The sequence below is a fragment of the Phyllobates terribilis genome, unplaced genomic scaffold (genome assembly GCF_046119375.1).
Source record: "Phyllobates terribilis strain yellow unplaced genomic scaffold, ASM4611937v1 Scaffold_8__6_contigs__length_399053987, whole genome shotgun sequence".
Classification (NCBI taxonomy): Eukaryota; Metazoa; Chordata; class Amphibia; order Anura; family Dendrobatidae; genus Phyllobates; species Phyllobates terribilis.
The window spans coordinates 257,716,084-257,733,207 of NW_027362768.1; the positions used below are offsets into that span (position 1 = coordinate 257,716,084).

A 17,124-nucleotide genomic window follows, 5' to 3' on the forward strand; every position below is an offset into this window, starting at 1 on the left:
ATCGCGAAGTGCCGGGAAGCAAGGAGGAGCGCAGCGTGGGCCGCCAGAAGGTAAGTATACATTTATTTTTTATTTTATTCTTTTTTTACAACTTTTTTAATGGTACCTGGGTGTGGAGGAGAGTCTCTTGTCCTCCACACCCGGGTACCATCCGCACATTAGAACGCACCAATTACGCAAGTACAGATGCAGTCTTGCGGAATTGGCGAGTTCAAATGCAAGTCAATGGCGGCGAAAACGCAGCACTTCCACAAAATAATTGGTAGTGCTGCATTTTTTTCCGCAATGATAATCCGCAGCAGAAATTTCTGCAGCATGTGCACAGCACATGCGGATTATCATTGGGGAACATGGCAGGCCTTCTACCATGCGTTTTTTAAGCGTTTCTGCAGCGTTTTTGCCGCTGCGGAAATGCTTAAAAAACGCATCGTGGGCACACAGCCTAAAATTATGAAAAATTAACTGGATATTGGTCACAATAGAATATTTAAGGTGGTGCCTTGACCCCACCACCTTCTCATCCGACAGCATTCAAATCCTTTACTTTGAAAGAAAAAAGAGTTGTTTGCTGGTGGTTTCTTCCCCTCTCTCTATTTCAAACACATTCACACTCAGCCAACATGCATCTTTATGGGGAGGGATCTGGAAAAATAGCGGTCTGCCACACCAGCATTCGGCCAACACAGCTGTGTAAGGTGTATGACTACTTGGTGCTACTGGTGAGTCAATGTAGCATGTTGATTCATGGATATGTTTCATTGCTAGCAGGGGCCAAAAATGTTTTTTTTTTTTTTTCATTTTATGATAAATTGTTTTTTTTAAATCCCCTGGATAAACTAGCGTCTGTAAGTATAAAAGATTACACTTGATGGGATTAAGCCTTTTTAAGACCACTTATCCGCAAACATGTCAAGATTGCCAAGTTAAACATTAGCCTTTATTACGCCCTGAAACCAATACAATTTTAACTGTGAATCCAAAATTATGAATTTATGTCTTTTCCTTATACACTCATTATCATGTTTCTTTTTTCAATATATTATACTTTTTTGCAAGCTATACTTTTTAGCAATACTTGTTCCAGCTGTAAATAGCATTTTAATAATTATTGTAGCAATTTATGTTTTTAAAGTGGCTTTATCTTTCGTAATTGGAAAAGTTGTATCATGGTTAGAGTATGGAAATAAGAAAGCTATTCTTTTCTCACTGTAAAGCTATGTTTACATGTCATGGTTTTTTCAGCATTTTTTTTCTGCAGCAAAACCTGATCTCTTGCCAGGAGGTTGTTCAGAATTTTTCTTGCTTTTTTGCTTGTTTTTGGTGCGTTTTTTATGCCTTTTTTCTGCGTTTTTTTTCACACTCCTTTTGTCTTTTTTATGCATGTACATAAAGTTCAGTGAAAAAAAAAATCTCATTCTGGTTTTGGCACAAACAACGCTGAAAAACTTGACACCTGCATTTTTTTTGTGCATTTTTTCAGCATTTTTTTTCACCACCCATTACATCACCTGTATTAGCATTTCAAATTTCACTGTTCTAGGAAGTTTCTTATTAACAGTTGAAAGCACACATTAATAGCATGTAAATCATTTTATTTCAGGTATACCTCTCCCTTACTTTATTTGGGTGGTGTACTCCCTGCAAACACATGCATCTCTTTCATTCTCAAGTCTGCAGGGTCAGAACTGTTCACGTAATTAGTGCTGGTAACATTCGAAATCTTTTAAGCCATTAAAAGAGCAGCCCTGTTGGTTTAAATGCTTCAACTGTATTTTCAGCAGGTCCCACTAGAAAACTTTGCTACAGTTCTAAATTTCACCATTAGGGGGAGCTCCTTCTCCCTTATTACAGAACATGACGTTGGAGATCCAATCAGTTTCAGCACAAGTCACAGGGAAGGGATTCTTAACAGGGAAATTCTCCCTTCTTCCAGATCCTGGCAGTGTGTATAGCGTGGATGGGATAAGAAATCAGGTCTCTGCAATACAGGGTTGGAAGTGAATGACATATCTGTAAGTACATCATTGCACCTCTCTATGCCATTTGTCAATTCTGATTTATCATTAAGTGTAAATTGCAATATGTATAAGGTACTCATCATCCCCGATGTCTGACACATTCCATCCATGTATACCACCATAGCTGTGTCATTTAACCGTATGTGAATGATGATCATATGCACAATGCACATCATAGTGTCATGTACAGGGTTAATCAGATATGTGTATCTATATATATGTATACACACAACATATGTACAGTATGAATGGCTTTTATAGGAATGACTTGTGGCATTTACAATAGGTGTGTGTGTGCGTGTGTGCGTGTGTGTGTGTGTGTGTGTGTGTGTGTGTGTGTGTGTGTGAATTCGCCTCTCTCCTTGCCTATCTTTAGCAGTATGCATATTCAGAGTATGATATGGCTGAACATGTCTGATGAATAATACATGACCATTTTTTTCCAATTCCCTTGCTCTCTTCTATGGATTTTTGGGGTTTAGAAAATCTAGATGCCAGATCTCCCCTTTTCAGCGTCTTCTCTCTAATAAAATATTGATTGAATCTTCTTTCTCCTCTATAGGATGGGGGGTGTTGTAAAGGAGACCAGTATGCTGCAGATAGCAACAGCACTGATCAGCTAAGAAACAAATAAGCCTTCTCGAGCCACCTCTCCAAAGCTCCAGGATCTGACCACAGAAGGAGCCTCTCATCCTTGCCTTGAATTGTGCTTTACTGAAGAATCCCTCATTTGTTCATCTTATTCCCGAAATTTTTGCCTTTGCTGCTCAAAGCTAGGAAGGATATTGCCTGCAACACAAAAGGATTTCACTTGTCACCCTCGCATCCCCAATCGTCTTGATTTGTTTGATTTTTATGTATTTCTGCACCCTGTTTGCTTATGTGGATATGCAAGGTAGAAGAAAGGAGAGCATAATCCCACCATGTCCAGTGCTTTAACCCAGCAGACTAAAGGAACTGTGTCTTCAAGCCCAGGTATGTGCTCCGATATCAGTGTTTCGATATTTATCCATCATCTTATGGGAAAACAGCATAAACTGCAGTCTGGAATTGTGCTCCCCATGCTAGCCTTGTATCTGCTTTGCATGAACATGCAACGTGCCTCATACCTGTAGTAGCTGTTGCATTCTCCAGTCTCTGCATGGCCATTGTGAAGAAACCTGTTCTGTCGATTTCGACTATGATTTCCATTTAGAATCACCTTTCTGCTGTAATGTTCGGGATTGTCATCAGGTGCCGGATCTAGACATAGACACCAGAATAGTAAATGTTTATCCATTGAATATAGTCATGATACTATGTAGTTTGTATTGAACGCAGAACTTCCCTCACAGTCATAATATTTACATTTAAATGTCTATTTGCTGCCATGTGCATAGCCCTGCACTAGTATAGCATTACCCTGGGCATTGGTACCTGCATAGAAGGTGATGTGCTTGTCATTATGTACTATAGTATGTACAGTATATACGTCATTCTTCTTGTCATTTGTGCACTACATGTGTACAGTGTTGTGGTGTTTAATATGGGCCTTCCAATAGTCGGGTCACATACTGATGCAGAGCAGTGGTAAAATGCAGGTTTCAGGCCTGGTTAGTGAAGGAGGCCCCTGCATTAGATACAGATGCAATGAATGTTCATGAAATAGATATATGTCTGATATATATGGAGAAATAACTGTATAGTTTACATGTCAGAGGTGTCATCACACAAGTGTTCAGTAAATCCCACCTGTCTGTATGCAGATACCACCACGGCTTGGCATGTCTTCACTGATTTTACTTCTTATTTCACCATCTTGAGGAATAATGCAGAACATGAAAGACTTTTGGGTTGAATTTGGTTATTTATTCCATTTCATTGATGCGTTTTATCACAGAATGGACAATGGTGCAATGGCCTCTGTATATGACTGAATGTATTTTTCTTACCTATGTCAGATATATTTTACAGGCTTCAGTTGCCACAGCCATATTTTTAATTCCATGAAAGCAATTTATTGCGAAGTGTGATCAATATGAGGCATTGGCAATAGTGTGTACCACTGAACAGTACATCATATATAGACATATACCGTTAACATGGATCCTAGGTATTATCTAAGCATATACTAAATATATACGTATACATCTTCACTTCCTTCCCTACAAACGACGTCACAGCTGCTACGTTTCATATCTATGTAATTACCAGAATACAGCATAAATGAAATATAATGATGTTATAGAGTCATGAAGTCATTAGTTATCTTGTAACGAGTGCCTACACTACAGGTAACGAGCCACCTATGTACATATACATGTAGTATCACCTGTCCGAGATCACCCCGTCACTATAACCTATCAGTTGGGCCTTTGTGACTTTTCATCAGTGGCAGAATATTGGGAGAGAATTACATGGTACAGCATCTGCCATCCAGATCTGCCATTATTTGGATGGCATTTTGACATCAGGTGTGTAAATGACCTGTTGAACACTCTGGATACATTTACTATACCCATTGTATTAAATGGCACTTAGAAATCTCACATAGGGAAAAGTCTTCTTTATTGTATTTTTATAAATCAGATAATACTATACATACAAACAATATATCTATTTTCTTTTATATAAGCAGATATCTGTAGTACACTGCACTGAAACTAGGGGTGCGCGCATCCTATACTATACCTTGTATTTTTTATCAAATATGGCCTCTACCCATCCACTCAGCGTCAAAGTCTTCTCGTATTTAGATAGCAATTTTTCAGTTTTGTGGCTGTTGCCGGAGATATTATCATTCTGTTTTGTGGAGATGTAGGAAAATAATCAATTGTTTTCATGGGTACACTTGATAAATTGTGGATTTTTTTTTTAAGTGATGAGTTACTCTAATGGTAGGCCAAGCTTCTCCTAGAAAATAACTCTCCACTCATACAGGTGTACAAGGAGTTGTAGATGTGCTAGATACAGATCCTTTATCCACAATAATCACTATACGGTACATATAGAAAAGGAGGTATAGTAATAATTATAATGAAGCACTTGTGATAATGAGGTATCATAAGAATTGTCGTTTCCAAAATGAGCCATTGCTTATGACGTAGATGTCATTATACGTATTAATGAAATCAAATGTATACGGTAAATTCTAGAATGCTCTTTGATTTGTAGTTACTTATCTCAGAATCTCCTTGGAAGTGACAGCATTAGATTCAGTATAGTAATGCACACAAATTATCCCCAGGGTTCAGGCTTTATGGAAATGCAACAAATAGGAAATGTATTTGAATATGTTCTTATTATATTTATTATCTTTCTCTATATATCAAAAATTGTCGTGTTTGCTATGTACGGTAGTTTCAATGTTAAGTAATATTAGAGGATTAATAGTGGTCATATATTAATTGCCACCAGAATCATCAGAAGGACCTAAACCCTCAATCAGAATCTTATCTTATTTATATTGTATATGTGAGGTTATGAATGTATCTTTTGTGAGAAATCGTTCGTGTGCCCCTCATTTTTCTCCCATCCATTTTCCATTCAGTGGCAGCAGAACAGCAGCCAGCAAGTCACGACCACACGATTTGGTTTAAAGAAGCCAATAAGCCAATTCAGAAAGTGCTGTAACTACAGTAACAGATGCTCCCTGACATCCTCCTATATCACAGTCTTCATATAGTCGCCCCATATAGAGAGGATTTTAACACATCAGCAGGATTCGCTTTATGCACAGACTGCCGAGTGCCGGGGGTGACAGATACTTTACATATGCTGAAAGAAGGCCTTACGCTATTACCCTGTGTGTGAGAAGATACATTTAATATTCTATTATCTGTGACAGTAAGAACATGTGGATACTATATTCTAGAAGGAAAAAAAAATCTTGCAAATATCCTTTAAGAATAGAGCTGTGGAAAATGCGCTTGTCCCTTTGCTATATGTTTCTGGGAAAGTAGGGTGACAACTAGTATGACAATTTACACACACTGACGTAGAGAGGCAAAACTCCTTGATCCCAATGCAAAATCTTGCATAGTGTCTTTCATCTACTTCCATTTATCATGCTATAAGTTACATGAGTCATCCACTACCTTCGCCAGAAACAGATATAACTAAGAAGAAGGCAACTCAAGAACTTGATTGTTTTACTGTAGAGACAAATGCTTTGAAGATTTGAGTTTTCAAGAGTAGAAAACCATCAGCATGGAGGTGTGAAGATGCTACCGTATCACCTGTGCCATCTCATTCCATTTTCAGCATGTTTTATTCTGAATGCAGTCCATTGTAGTGGGGTCGTGATTTTTGTTTTTTTACTTTGACTACTCTTTACCCAACTTTTAATTCTACCATTAACTGTAGTGTATAATTTCCATAAATCATGGAAACTGTCTACTTGTGAGCTCGCCTGTAATAATATGTACCTGTACTTGTATGTGAACCAGGGAATTACATTCAGCGTACATTTATTCCAGACATGTCAGTGCTTGTAGAAACAATCAATTTGTGACCTGGGTTAATATTTTTTAGAACATATTTTAGTGGTTTACAAAAAAAGAAAAGGATGAATCTTATTGTTCCCCTGGGTAAGAGGATCTGAAATAAACCTTCTTTTCATGGTATTGTTGGTAGTACGTCTCCATCAGAATTTGTTGGATGACATCTCAGACTAGGACGTTATTCAGAAATAGGTTTTTAGTTACAGTTTGAGCTGCTCTTTGGTTTGGAGAACCTCTGATGGGCTTGTCTGTCTTTTGATGGACTTTAAGGGGTGGCCTGAATTTTCATTTAATTCTAAATGTCTGTCTATTCAATGTCATAATCTAATCTATTTTCTAGTATACTTTCATTAAAAATTTCCTATTGTTCCCTTACTACGCTATCTCACTGTTTTATTTATTTTTACCTACTTTCTGTTTAATGACACTTCTTTTGAGACTCCTCAGTCCATGATTGGATGCTCAAACAAGTTATCAGGGAGCAGAGGCTGCAGACACTGCCACAACATATGCCCCGACCCTGAGACAAAGCTTCATCAGTGCTGTCCATTTCAGGGTCTTGACCAGTCCCTACTCTACTGAGCATGCGTAGGTTGTCAGTTCCAATATATGCTCAGTAGAATCTTCTCACTGTGCAATATTCTTTTCAGTGTACAGTGACACTGCGCTCTCTCACCGGCTCTGATGAGAAGTGACGAGCCAGCAAGAGAGCGAAATGTCAGTGCACATTGTAAGGAGAGACCCCAGCAAGCAGAGACCAGCGCCACCCTGCAATTGAGGAAGCATCATGAAACAGGAAATAGGTAAAAGAAAAAATATTAAAGCAGTTACATAGCATAGTGAGGGAACGATAGGGACTTTTTAATGAAAGTATATTAGAAATTAGACTATGACATTAAATAGACAGACATTAAGGATTAAAATAAATGTTAGTTTCGGACCACCATTTTAATTATAAAACCATTAGTCTCCTAACATCCCCCAAATAAACTGTAAGTGATATAACTATAGGTATTATATCTACAGTATATTACAAAGTACATACAATTCATGGAAAGAACAGGTAGTACAATTATCCCAAAACAGGGAGAAAGTCTATATTATATACAATTATTAATAACTTCAATAAGGACTACCAATTTAATGGACTTATTATAGGCTAAATCGTACAAACAAGATAGTACATACAAGCAAGAAAACGATCAATAAGCCAATATTTAGAAAAATAGTTCAATAAACTTTATTATAAATAGCAACAAGCATGATTTAGGCTGTGTTCACACGATGCGTATTTCATGCGTTTCCGCGGCGTTTTTGCAGTTGCGTAAACGCCGCGGAAACGCATGAAAAACGCATGGTAGAAGGGCAGCAATGTTCCCCAATGGAAATCCGCATGTGCTGTGCCCATGATGCGGATTTTTCCGCAGCGTTAACGCTGCGGTCAAAAATCCGCAGCATGTCAATTAATTTTGCGGAAACGCGGCGATTTCGCCGCCATTGACTTGCATTAGAACGCGCCAATTCCGCAAGACAGCATTTGTACTTGCGTAATTGGTGCGTTCTAATGTGCGGATGGTACCCGGGTGTGGAGGAGAGGAGAGTCTCATCCACACCCAGGTACCCTTAAAAAATCTGTAAAAAGAAGAATAAAATAAAAAATAAATGTATTCTTACCTTCTGTCGGCCTGCACAGCGCTCCCGCTTGGTTCCCGGCACTTGCAGTGAGTTGTAGGACCTGCGGTGACGTCAGAGTCATGTGACGGGTCACGTGACGCTGACGTCGGCAGGTCTTTCAATTCAAAGTTGCCGGCAGCCGGGAGAACAGAGTGAGCAGGACAGCGCGGGCCATCGGAGGTAAGTATATACACTCTCTCGGGTCACACTATATAAATCCATGCTGTTTGCATGGATTTATATAGTGTGACCTAGTTATCAAGCACTTTCCAGGTGATGCTAACATCGCCTGGAAAGCGCTTGTCAATCTGCATGCGGAAACGCATGTGAATCTGCATGTGGATCCGCATGTATTCTGCAGGAAAAATGCATGCACAATCTGCATGCGTTTTTTCTGCCAGGGAGATGCAGAAATGATGCAGAAATTTTCTGCTTCATTTCTGCATCGTGTGCACATACCCTTAGGATAATTATAAATGTAAATATAGCCATTCCGAACCTTGAAAAAAGAGATTGCTCCACTAAGTGCAGCATTAAACATCTAATCCACAATTGAAAAGATACATGTATGTAAACAAATATTGACAATCAATACACATACTAGCGGGTGCATAATCTACCACTAGTCAATAAAGTGCCAAAGTAAGTGTATGTATAGTCATTTCAATAAGAGTATGCAGTCCATCATAGTCCTGTCTATACATACCAAGAAATAAACGAAAGGGCTGCAGAGAAGAATTGACAGGGCACAGGAGCGTCACATTGGTGGTAGATTATGCACCCGCTAGTATGTATAATCTGAGTCTATGATATGGTCCAACAATTTTTAGAATACATGAAATGAAAAGTGAGAAAAATAGTTTACAAGATACTACAGTAGATTTATTAAAAAGTTTATATCGGTTACTAAACTGGCTGTGACATTGGATGTGTTTACCGCTCCATATTGTCCTGAATATGGATAACAAGCAAAGTTAATTAATATGAAATAATGAACTAATATTCCGTTCTTTCTAGTTTGTCCTCATTGTGAATGAAAGTGGACCATGAAATCCTTTAATTATCCCATTAATGCAGAATGCTAATGCTTGTGGTGTGGCTTGGCCTAATGAAATAACACAGATCATGACTCTGTAGGGACACAGGCTATTAAAATCACTTACAGACACAATACCTTTTGAAAATCCACAAGGGGGCTATCAATTACTGTGTGTTTGTTGTAGGTTGCAGGTAAACAAACAAGTATGGGTTTCTTCTGTTAACGAAATATTCATTGAAACTCTAATTTAGGATAAACAGCTGACATTTGGTAAATAGGTAAAGATGAGTGAATTGACTTAATACGAGTCGATTTTTGTGTCAAATTTTATGAAATCTGCAGGTCCCAATGAATTTAAACAATTTGCGATTCCAAATGGAAAAAAATAATTAAAACACTAAAAATATGCTATTTTACCCATTGTCAAGGATTACATCAGCCAAAAAGGGCTCGCATGAGCTCAGATGTGGCCATGCGGGCTTCCCCATAATGCTGTGCAGCTATTACATAACACATATAACATAGCCCATCAGAAAGGACAATAAGAATTAGAGCCGCTATAAAAGCTGAGGCAGGGAATGCAGCAACTATTTTAGAGTGTTATGGCTGTTACTGGCTATAGAAAGATCTAACATTCCATTCTTTCTTTCCTTGCTTGTTCTTGTTGAGTCCCTTTTGACAAGGTTGGCAGAATATTGTTAAAAAATGTAAAAAAAAACAACGACACGTTTACCTTTTTACATACCTATTTTACTAGTGCAATTTACCAACCTTACAGCTACAACAATACCATGGGCTGTAGACCCCTTTTGTGCGTATCTACCAACATTGTTTTATTTTTATTATGGCTGTTTTGTCAAGTTGAGGGAAAATAGTGTTAAAATTTTTAAAAGAACTATAAAAAAAATCTACACATTTACCATTTCGCATACCTGTTTTAGTGGTCCAATTTGATAACTGTGCAGTACACAACAATATTGCTGCCTTTTGCCACGTTTTGATTTTTGGGTATGTACCTACTTGCCATTTTTTGTTACGTCCTTTTTGGTATATAAGATTTAATTTTATTAACTGGTTATAAAACATAAATAAAGGGAATCTGTCACCAGGTTTTTGCTACCTAATATGATTCCAGCTGTGTGTCACTTATTGGGCTGTGTAGTTTTGATAAAATCACTGTTTTATCAGCCATGAGATTATTATTAGAGGATTAGTAAAGCTGCTGTGAAATAATCAAGCATACTTGTGAGCTTTGTATAACCTTGCATACATTAGATTGAGGTGCACAGAGGCTGAACTGTGCACTGGGTCTTCTCCTCCCTGTCTGTGACTCCCCGGCCCCTCCGCCTTCCTCTGGTCTGTGAATGACCTTCCTCCTCTGAAATCTCAGCAGTGACCTGTCATTCAAATACTGGAGGAAGGTGGAGGGGCCGGGAATCACAGACAGGGAGGAGAAGACCCAGTGCACAGTTCGGCCCCTGTGCACCGAAATCTAATTAGCAGAAAAAATTAAATGGTGATTAAAAAAGAAAAACAAAGCGGATTTCTTCACCAAATGCTTTAATTTAATCGTATTACAGCACCATTACAAAATTGTGCTGACAGGTTCTCTTTAAACAAATTGATTTTATTTTCTGTGACTGCAATTTTCTTCAACCAAATTCTCATTTAAATAAAAATGAGGATTTTTTTTTGTGTTTCAACTGGTACGAAGTTCCTCAGTAGAACCCACTGCAGGATTGGGCCTCTGCTCAGAACTAAGAACATAAAAGTCTGTTGTAGTGTTATTTTTTGTCACTAATTCACATGGTTCGAGAGAGAGAGAGTCTAACCCTCATTCTATGTTTTTTGAGGTCTGGACACCATGTTAAGCACAGAAAGTAATATACATAGTTGCTAGGACTCAGTGTCAGTGACACATGAATAGATTGTTTACATTGTTTAAAAGTATAAAAACATTGTCCTATCCAGGCTGGTAAATTCCATGATGGGGGGGGGGGGGGTAAAACTTTATTTTTTTTGGAATTTACCACCCTGGATTGGACGCTGTTTGTTTACTTGTATGCTGTTGATCCTCCAAGTTGGTTGGAGTGGTTAGTGAGTGCTGTCAGCCCCCTTTTTTCTTTTGGATAACCACATGAATAGATTGTTGTCATGAAGTCCCAGCCCCTGCATGCATCATTCACAAACTGCAGGGTCAACCAGGTTTGGTTTGGAGTAGACCACAGGCCTAAGCGTTCTTTAAAGGCTCCTGTGCAGGAAATTTCTCTGAGACTTACAGGCAGTGACAAAGCAATCTGCCTGATCATAAAAAAACTAAATGGGATAATTTTTGGACCATTTTTTGATTGTAAAAAACATAAAAAGTCTGTCAGTGCACTGTGCTATTAAATGGGCTGTCAGTTTCTACTGAGTTACCATCTGTTTATATAGCTAGGTCTTTTCAACAATACTAAGGCTGTGTTTGCATTAAAGAACTTAAAAGAGGTTCAATAGAGACCTCAGAGTGTTACACACGTCTTTTCTGGGCAGTTGAAAGCTTTCCAAATCTGCAATTCGCGGTGAATCAACTCATGGCATAGCTGGCAATTTTGAATGCTTCTTTCTAAAAGTAGGCCTAGAAAAAATTTGATTTGTTACATTTTTTCAAATATATATACATTCTGGTTTAATACATGTCTCCAACATTTAGAATATAGTAGTGGATTTAGACTACAGTAAAGTTTCACAGAACCGCACACTAACATCTCATTCAGACTTCCATATATCACGTATATGTTCTGTCTGTGTTTGTCATAGATAGCACACATACAAATTACACTCTATGGGGCTGTTCACATGTCCATGTTTTTTGCCCAAAAAAACAGAGACATATCCAGGTTTCTGTGTCATGTATTAAAGTCATACATTCAGATCTACGGGTTCATGAAAAAGTCACACAGCACTTGGATGGTATCCTAATTGCATTCTCGTGCTATCTGTTTTTCATTGACTGGCTGGAAAAACTTGGAAACCTCCATCAATTTTCTTTGCATATGAGAAAAACTGATAAAACACTCATGATAAAAACTGACAAATTGCCCAAACATGATGATAATAATCTGATCCAGCGCACACATGGAAATTAGACATTTGAATGAGGCCTGCCCATACGCATAATATACATAAGATAAATGATGGCTGAAATGGCTTATTTTATATATGGATGATCAGGTTATTGCCTGAGAAAAATGTGATTTGTCTGCTTGGACTTTTTTTTAACAGTGGTGGGCTGGCACGTTCATAAAAAAATGATCAATTCTACCAAGTTTCCTATAGTATTGTTTTGTAAGATAATTCATTGATCTGTCAGTTTAGAGTAACATGTTGATCACCAACTGAAGACAATATATTCTGTAAAACTATCACAATGTATGCCCCAAGAGTGATTTAAATATATACACATGCACAGGACAACTATATGACACATACACATACCGGTATCATACAATTTCAATTTCAACATTGAAATTGCAACACTAAGACGGAAAAGTCGTGGAATGATAGAAATCACAGGATCAGTAGGCATGTTATTGATATGCAAATGATGAAAAAATCATGTTTCAAAGCATCTCGATCTTTTCATTATCATATATGAGCAGCACATGCAGAAATCCCCAAACTTCCATGTCTTGGCTGCTGTTAATGAGGTTACTAATGGTTGTCTGAGGAATATTCTGCCATATTGAATGTACTTGGCCACACAAATCATCAAGATTCGCTGCTGGAAGCTCCCTTTGCAATTGCCGACCAATGACATTCCAGATGTACTCAATGAGGACAAGTCTGGAACAGCTGCAGGCCATAGTAGCACGTTTAGGCCACAGAGGCCGTTCACAGTAGCATGCGACCTTGCGTTGTTGTGTTAAAAAATGGCTCCTGGGACAATTTGGAGAAATGGCTAGTTTAAACCACATCTAACATCTCATCTTTATAGCCAGTATTTATATTCACATAGTCACATTGTCATCTATCATTTAAGAAGATTAAAAATGTATACACACAATATACATATATCAAAAGTGGTAGACCTTTTTTACAAATGATAGCTGACAATGTGAATATAATTGCTGTCTATAAAGATGAGATGTATGCAGTAAAAAGTTTCCTTACTCTGTGTATTTAGTTTAGTGCAAGTTTTGAGAAATAAAAGTTCTTTAAGCTAATGGAATATCCTCTAAATATTACTATACAATATCTTCATAATATTCATTATTATATGTTCTTACAATGCCACTGGCATTTAGAACTACCTGAAAGAAAAGACAAGACTAAAATCAAATTAAGTGTCTAACCCAAATGTGTTTTTCAATTAGAAACAATTATTTAATAGTGACCGGTCCTTTTTAATATTTAATTGAATGTATTCAAGGAGATGAAATAAAAGTGATCATTTAATTATAAGTCAGCCATTCATGGGTGTGTTCATCCTGAAGTGGGTGCATTTACTATACAATTGTACAATTTGTTCCAGTGTCTGCAATTAAAAAGAAAAAAAAAATCAATCCCACCATTTTTAATACAAGTCTACCATTAACTGATAATTTTTCATCATGAAAATGTATCCAGTTATAATTATCACTGAATGTGTTTTATTCTATTATGGTTAAAAGTAAATGTATCCAAAACCGGGGAACTGTAGTAAATGAAATAGAGAATTTACTAAACAAAATATTTGTTCTTATTCTTAAGCAAGAAGAATTCCAGTTTTCCTGTATTTTTGTTCTCAATGGCTCAGAGAGGCTCAGACCTGGTGATTGTTTTGGCCACAGGAGTTTTGTCTTCATGTTCCCCAATCTCACAATGCTGTGTAAATAGTATGTTATTATCTTGAAACAACTTTGCCTCTTGGTTGAAACAATCCTTGTGCCATGGGAATTGCCAGGCCATTTAAAATCTCGTCATAAGCATTGGCTTTAAATAAAATCATGTAGTGTGTAAATGCCACCTAAAGGGTGCCATGTTGATTCAGCATTAACCTCTTCTTTGCATTAATGTTACTAACAGTGTAGACAAATCAGTATTAGAGGGAGGATGAAGTAAACCCATTAAAGAGGTTGTCCACTACTATAGAGAATGCTCCCGTCGATTTAAAAGGTGGAAATAAGATTTTTTGTATGTACCTTGTGTTGCGATTCTTGCCTGTGAGCGGCACTATTGCTGACCGCTCACCAGGCATCACGTGACCCCCAGCTGCAGTCGGCTCTGGCATCTGCTATCACATCAAATTCCAAATTCAGCCGGGTGTGATCCAGTGAGGCGCTCCCCCTTGATTGATGGGCTGTGGGCAGGGTTTCACCGCACGTCACAGCCCAGCATCCACCTCGCACTTTCCCAATGAAAGCAGTGGAGAGGGAAAGCGTGCTGTGGATACTGGGATGTGACGCGCGGTAAAACCCTGCCCACAGCCCATCAATCAGTGGGGAGCGCGTCATTGGGTCACGCCCGGCTGCAACTTGACATGACATCAACGGATGCCAGTGCCGGCTTCATATGGGTCACGTGATGCCTGGTGAGCGGTCAGCAATAGCTCCGCACACAGGCAAGAATCACAACACAGGGTACATACAAAAAATCTTATTTCCACCTTTTAAATCGACGGGAGCAATCTCTATAGTAGTGGACAACCTTTTTAAGTTAATCTTGTGTGAATAGCTCTAAATATTACCCTTAACATTTCATGGTCCATTTCAGTCATTTGGGATTGTATTCTTTTTTTAGACATTCTTCATATAGAATCAAATAGAATATATTGAGTGCTAGGAAAGTGTAAGAAGTTTTTTAAATGATGGGTCAAGAGTCACATTGAGCTCACTAGTTTCTCGAGTAAGGTGGTTATGCACATTAAAAAAACTTAAGCTGAACCCACAAACTATGGCAAGGTTAGACTTATCTAATGTGTTAGGTGGTCTTCTGATTCTCCCTCCAATGACAGATATTAGGTAAAAGAAAGATAAGTCATGTTTGCTTTTAATATGCCCAGTTGTTTGATCTTGTGGGAGATAAGCTATTGTCAGAGGAAAGTGTCAGTAGTCTATTCCCTTCTCCCCATCAGAAACATATTATTGAATCAAGTATATGGCATATATGTGAGGTATATTGGGCAGAGCCGTATTTATTCACTAGGCACTTGAGGGCCAGTGCCTAGGGCGGCACTCTGCTGGGGTAAATGAAAAAAATTACTATGAAATCCATTGTCTTTTCAGTTGCATATGGACCTACATGCCTCCCACAGATAATTTATCAATCAGCTACTGCCACTTCAGGGGAAGCACTAGGAATGAATATAGATATAATGGAGATAGACAGGCGCACTGAGAGGAATGAGTATGGGCAATAGACAAGGGCTTGTCCCCTTTTACTAAAATCCTGATTCCCAGGTGCAGTTTGTTATTAAAAAGAACAAACAAATTGCGCTTTACCAACTGTGGCCAGGTCCTCCACTGAGTCTCCACCACTGCCCCAGGTTGCTGATATGGGCTGCAGTGTTGACGTCAAGTGCAGCAGCCAATCACTGAGCTTAGTATAAGGTGAATGCATTAGTTAATATTCTCTACTGTTCCTCAAAGTAGAGACCATAAAAAATAATAGTGTTTGTGTGGGCGTGACGCTACTCAGACAATACAGGGTGAGTGTAAAACAGTGTGGCAATACTTTATTGAACCACAAAGTGTACAATAAACACATAGAACAGTCCCAGCAAATACCCAAGATGGTACAACACAGTCTCACCCTTCCGCTCCGCTCACCTGGGATAGAACAGCTGCGACTTTGGGACTTCCAGGGCCAACTACCTCAACCAGCGGCCTCCCACTTTGGCGGGCCCCCACAGAGAGAAGGTAGTGGCATGCTTAAGAAACTAGAAGTCCATCGAGGTACAAGGCAAGGAGACCCGAAGGTCCCACCCTGGCCTCTCCGAGAGTTTCCACGGCGCCAGATGACCGGCGGGTCCCAATCTGGCTTCTCCGAATGTCCCATGAGTTCCTGGTGACCGGTGGGTCCCTCCTGGCAACCAACATATCTATGGGGCAGGTGACTTCATTATACCAACCTGGTCTCCCCAAATGTATTCATGGGCTCTATGATGGTTAATGGAGCAGATCCGTATCTTTCCAGTCAGAGCTATATACCCTTAGGCTAGAGTCATGTAGAATCCAAATCTGTGTCTCTTTGGGTAAAGCCATACTACCAAGCTGATGGTGTGAAGAGAGTCTGAGTGTCCTCTTGTTTCTCCTTGATTCTCTGTCCCAAGTCTCTCTTCAGCAGGATAGATAAACCCTTTTTCTATTTACATATAAAGGTCATCAGTCACAGGTCAGGGATAGAGGTAAAGTTGCAGGGCTCACTCAGGTCTCATTGTTTGAGCTAATCAATTTACATAGCTGGTATAGCAGGGGCTCTTTAAATCAACATCTTTGTTTCAGAATCAAAGAGGAGACAACAATCAGGGTTATACAAATACTGGTCTGTTCTTATTGACCAGGCACATACATTCACAAGTCAACAGAAACACAATAGTGTATTTCTCTTGGATTAACAAATCTAAACGTCTGGCTTATTAAGATTATAGGCTGTATCACCACAGTTTGTTTTTGTAAGATGATAGTCCAAAGTGATATTTGCTACTGTATGGCATTTGTCACAGGCATCCATTTAATATATTCATTGGGACCTTTTCTTCACTAAAAACTTTATATAAATGGACTCTTATTCAGTCACAACAAAGAGGCATGTTTACTAATATTTAGGGGTAGGGCTAATGTATTTAAACAGCAAGGACAGACACACCATTGGTACAACCTGTGCAGCTGCACAGGGGCCCAGGAGGTAAGGTGGCCCGTTTCTGCTAAACCCACTAGAATTGTGCATTATG

The 17,124-nt window shown here is 38.7% G+C and overlaps 1 protein-coding gene across 1 annotated transcript in view; it reads left to right on the top strand.

The window, feature by feature from the left end:
• The first annotated feature begins 1,855 nt into the window (after window positions 1-1,855).
• Window positions 1,856-17,124, top strand: part of GRIN2B (glutamate ionotropic receptor NMDA type subunit 2B) — a 794,048-nt gene continuing 778,779 nt past the window's right edge. The window contains exons 1-2 of the mRNA XM_073644181.1: window positions 1,856-2,012; window positions 2,581-2,993. The gene's annotated coding sequence lies outside the window, so the exon portion shown is untranslated. The remainder of the gene's footprint in view (window positions 2,013-2,580; window positions 2,994-17,124) is intronic.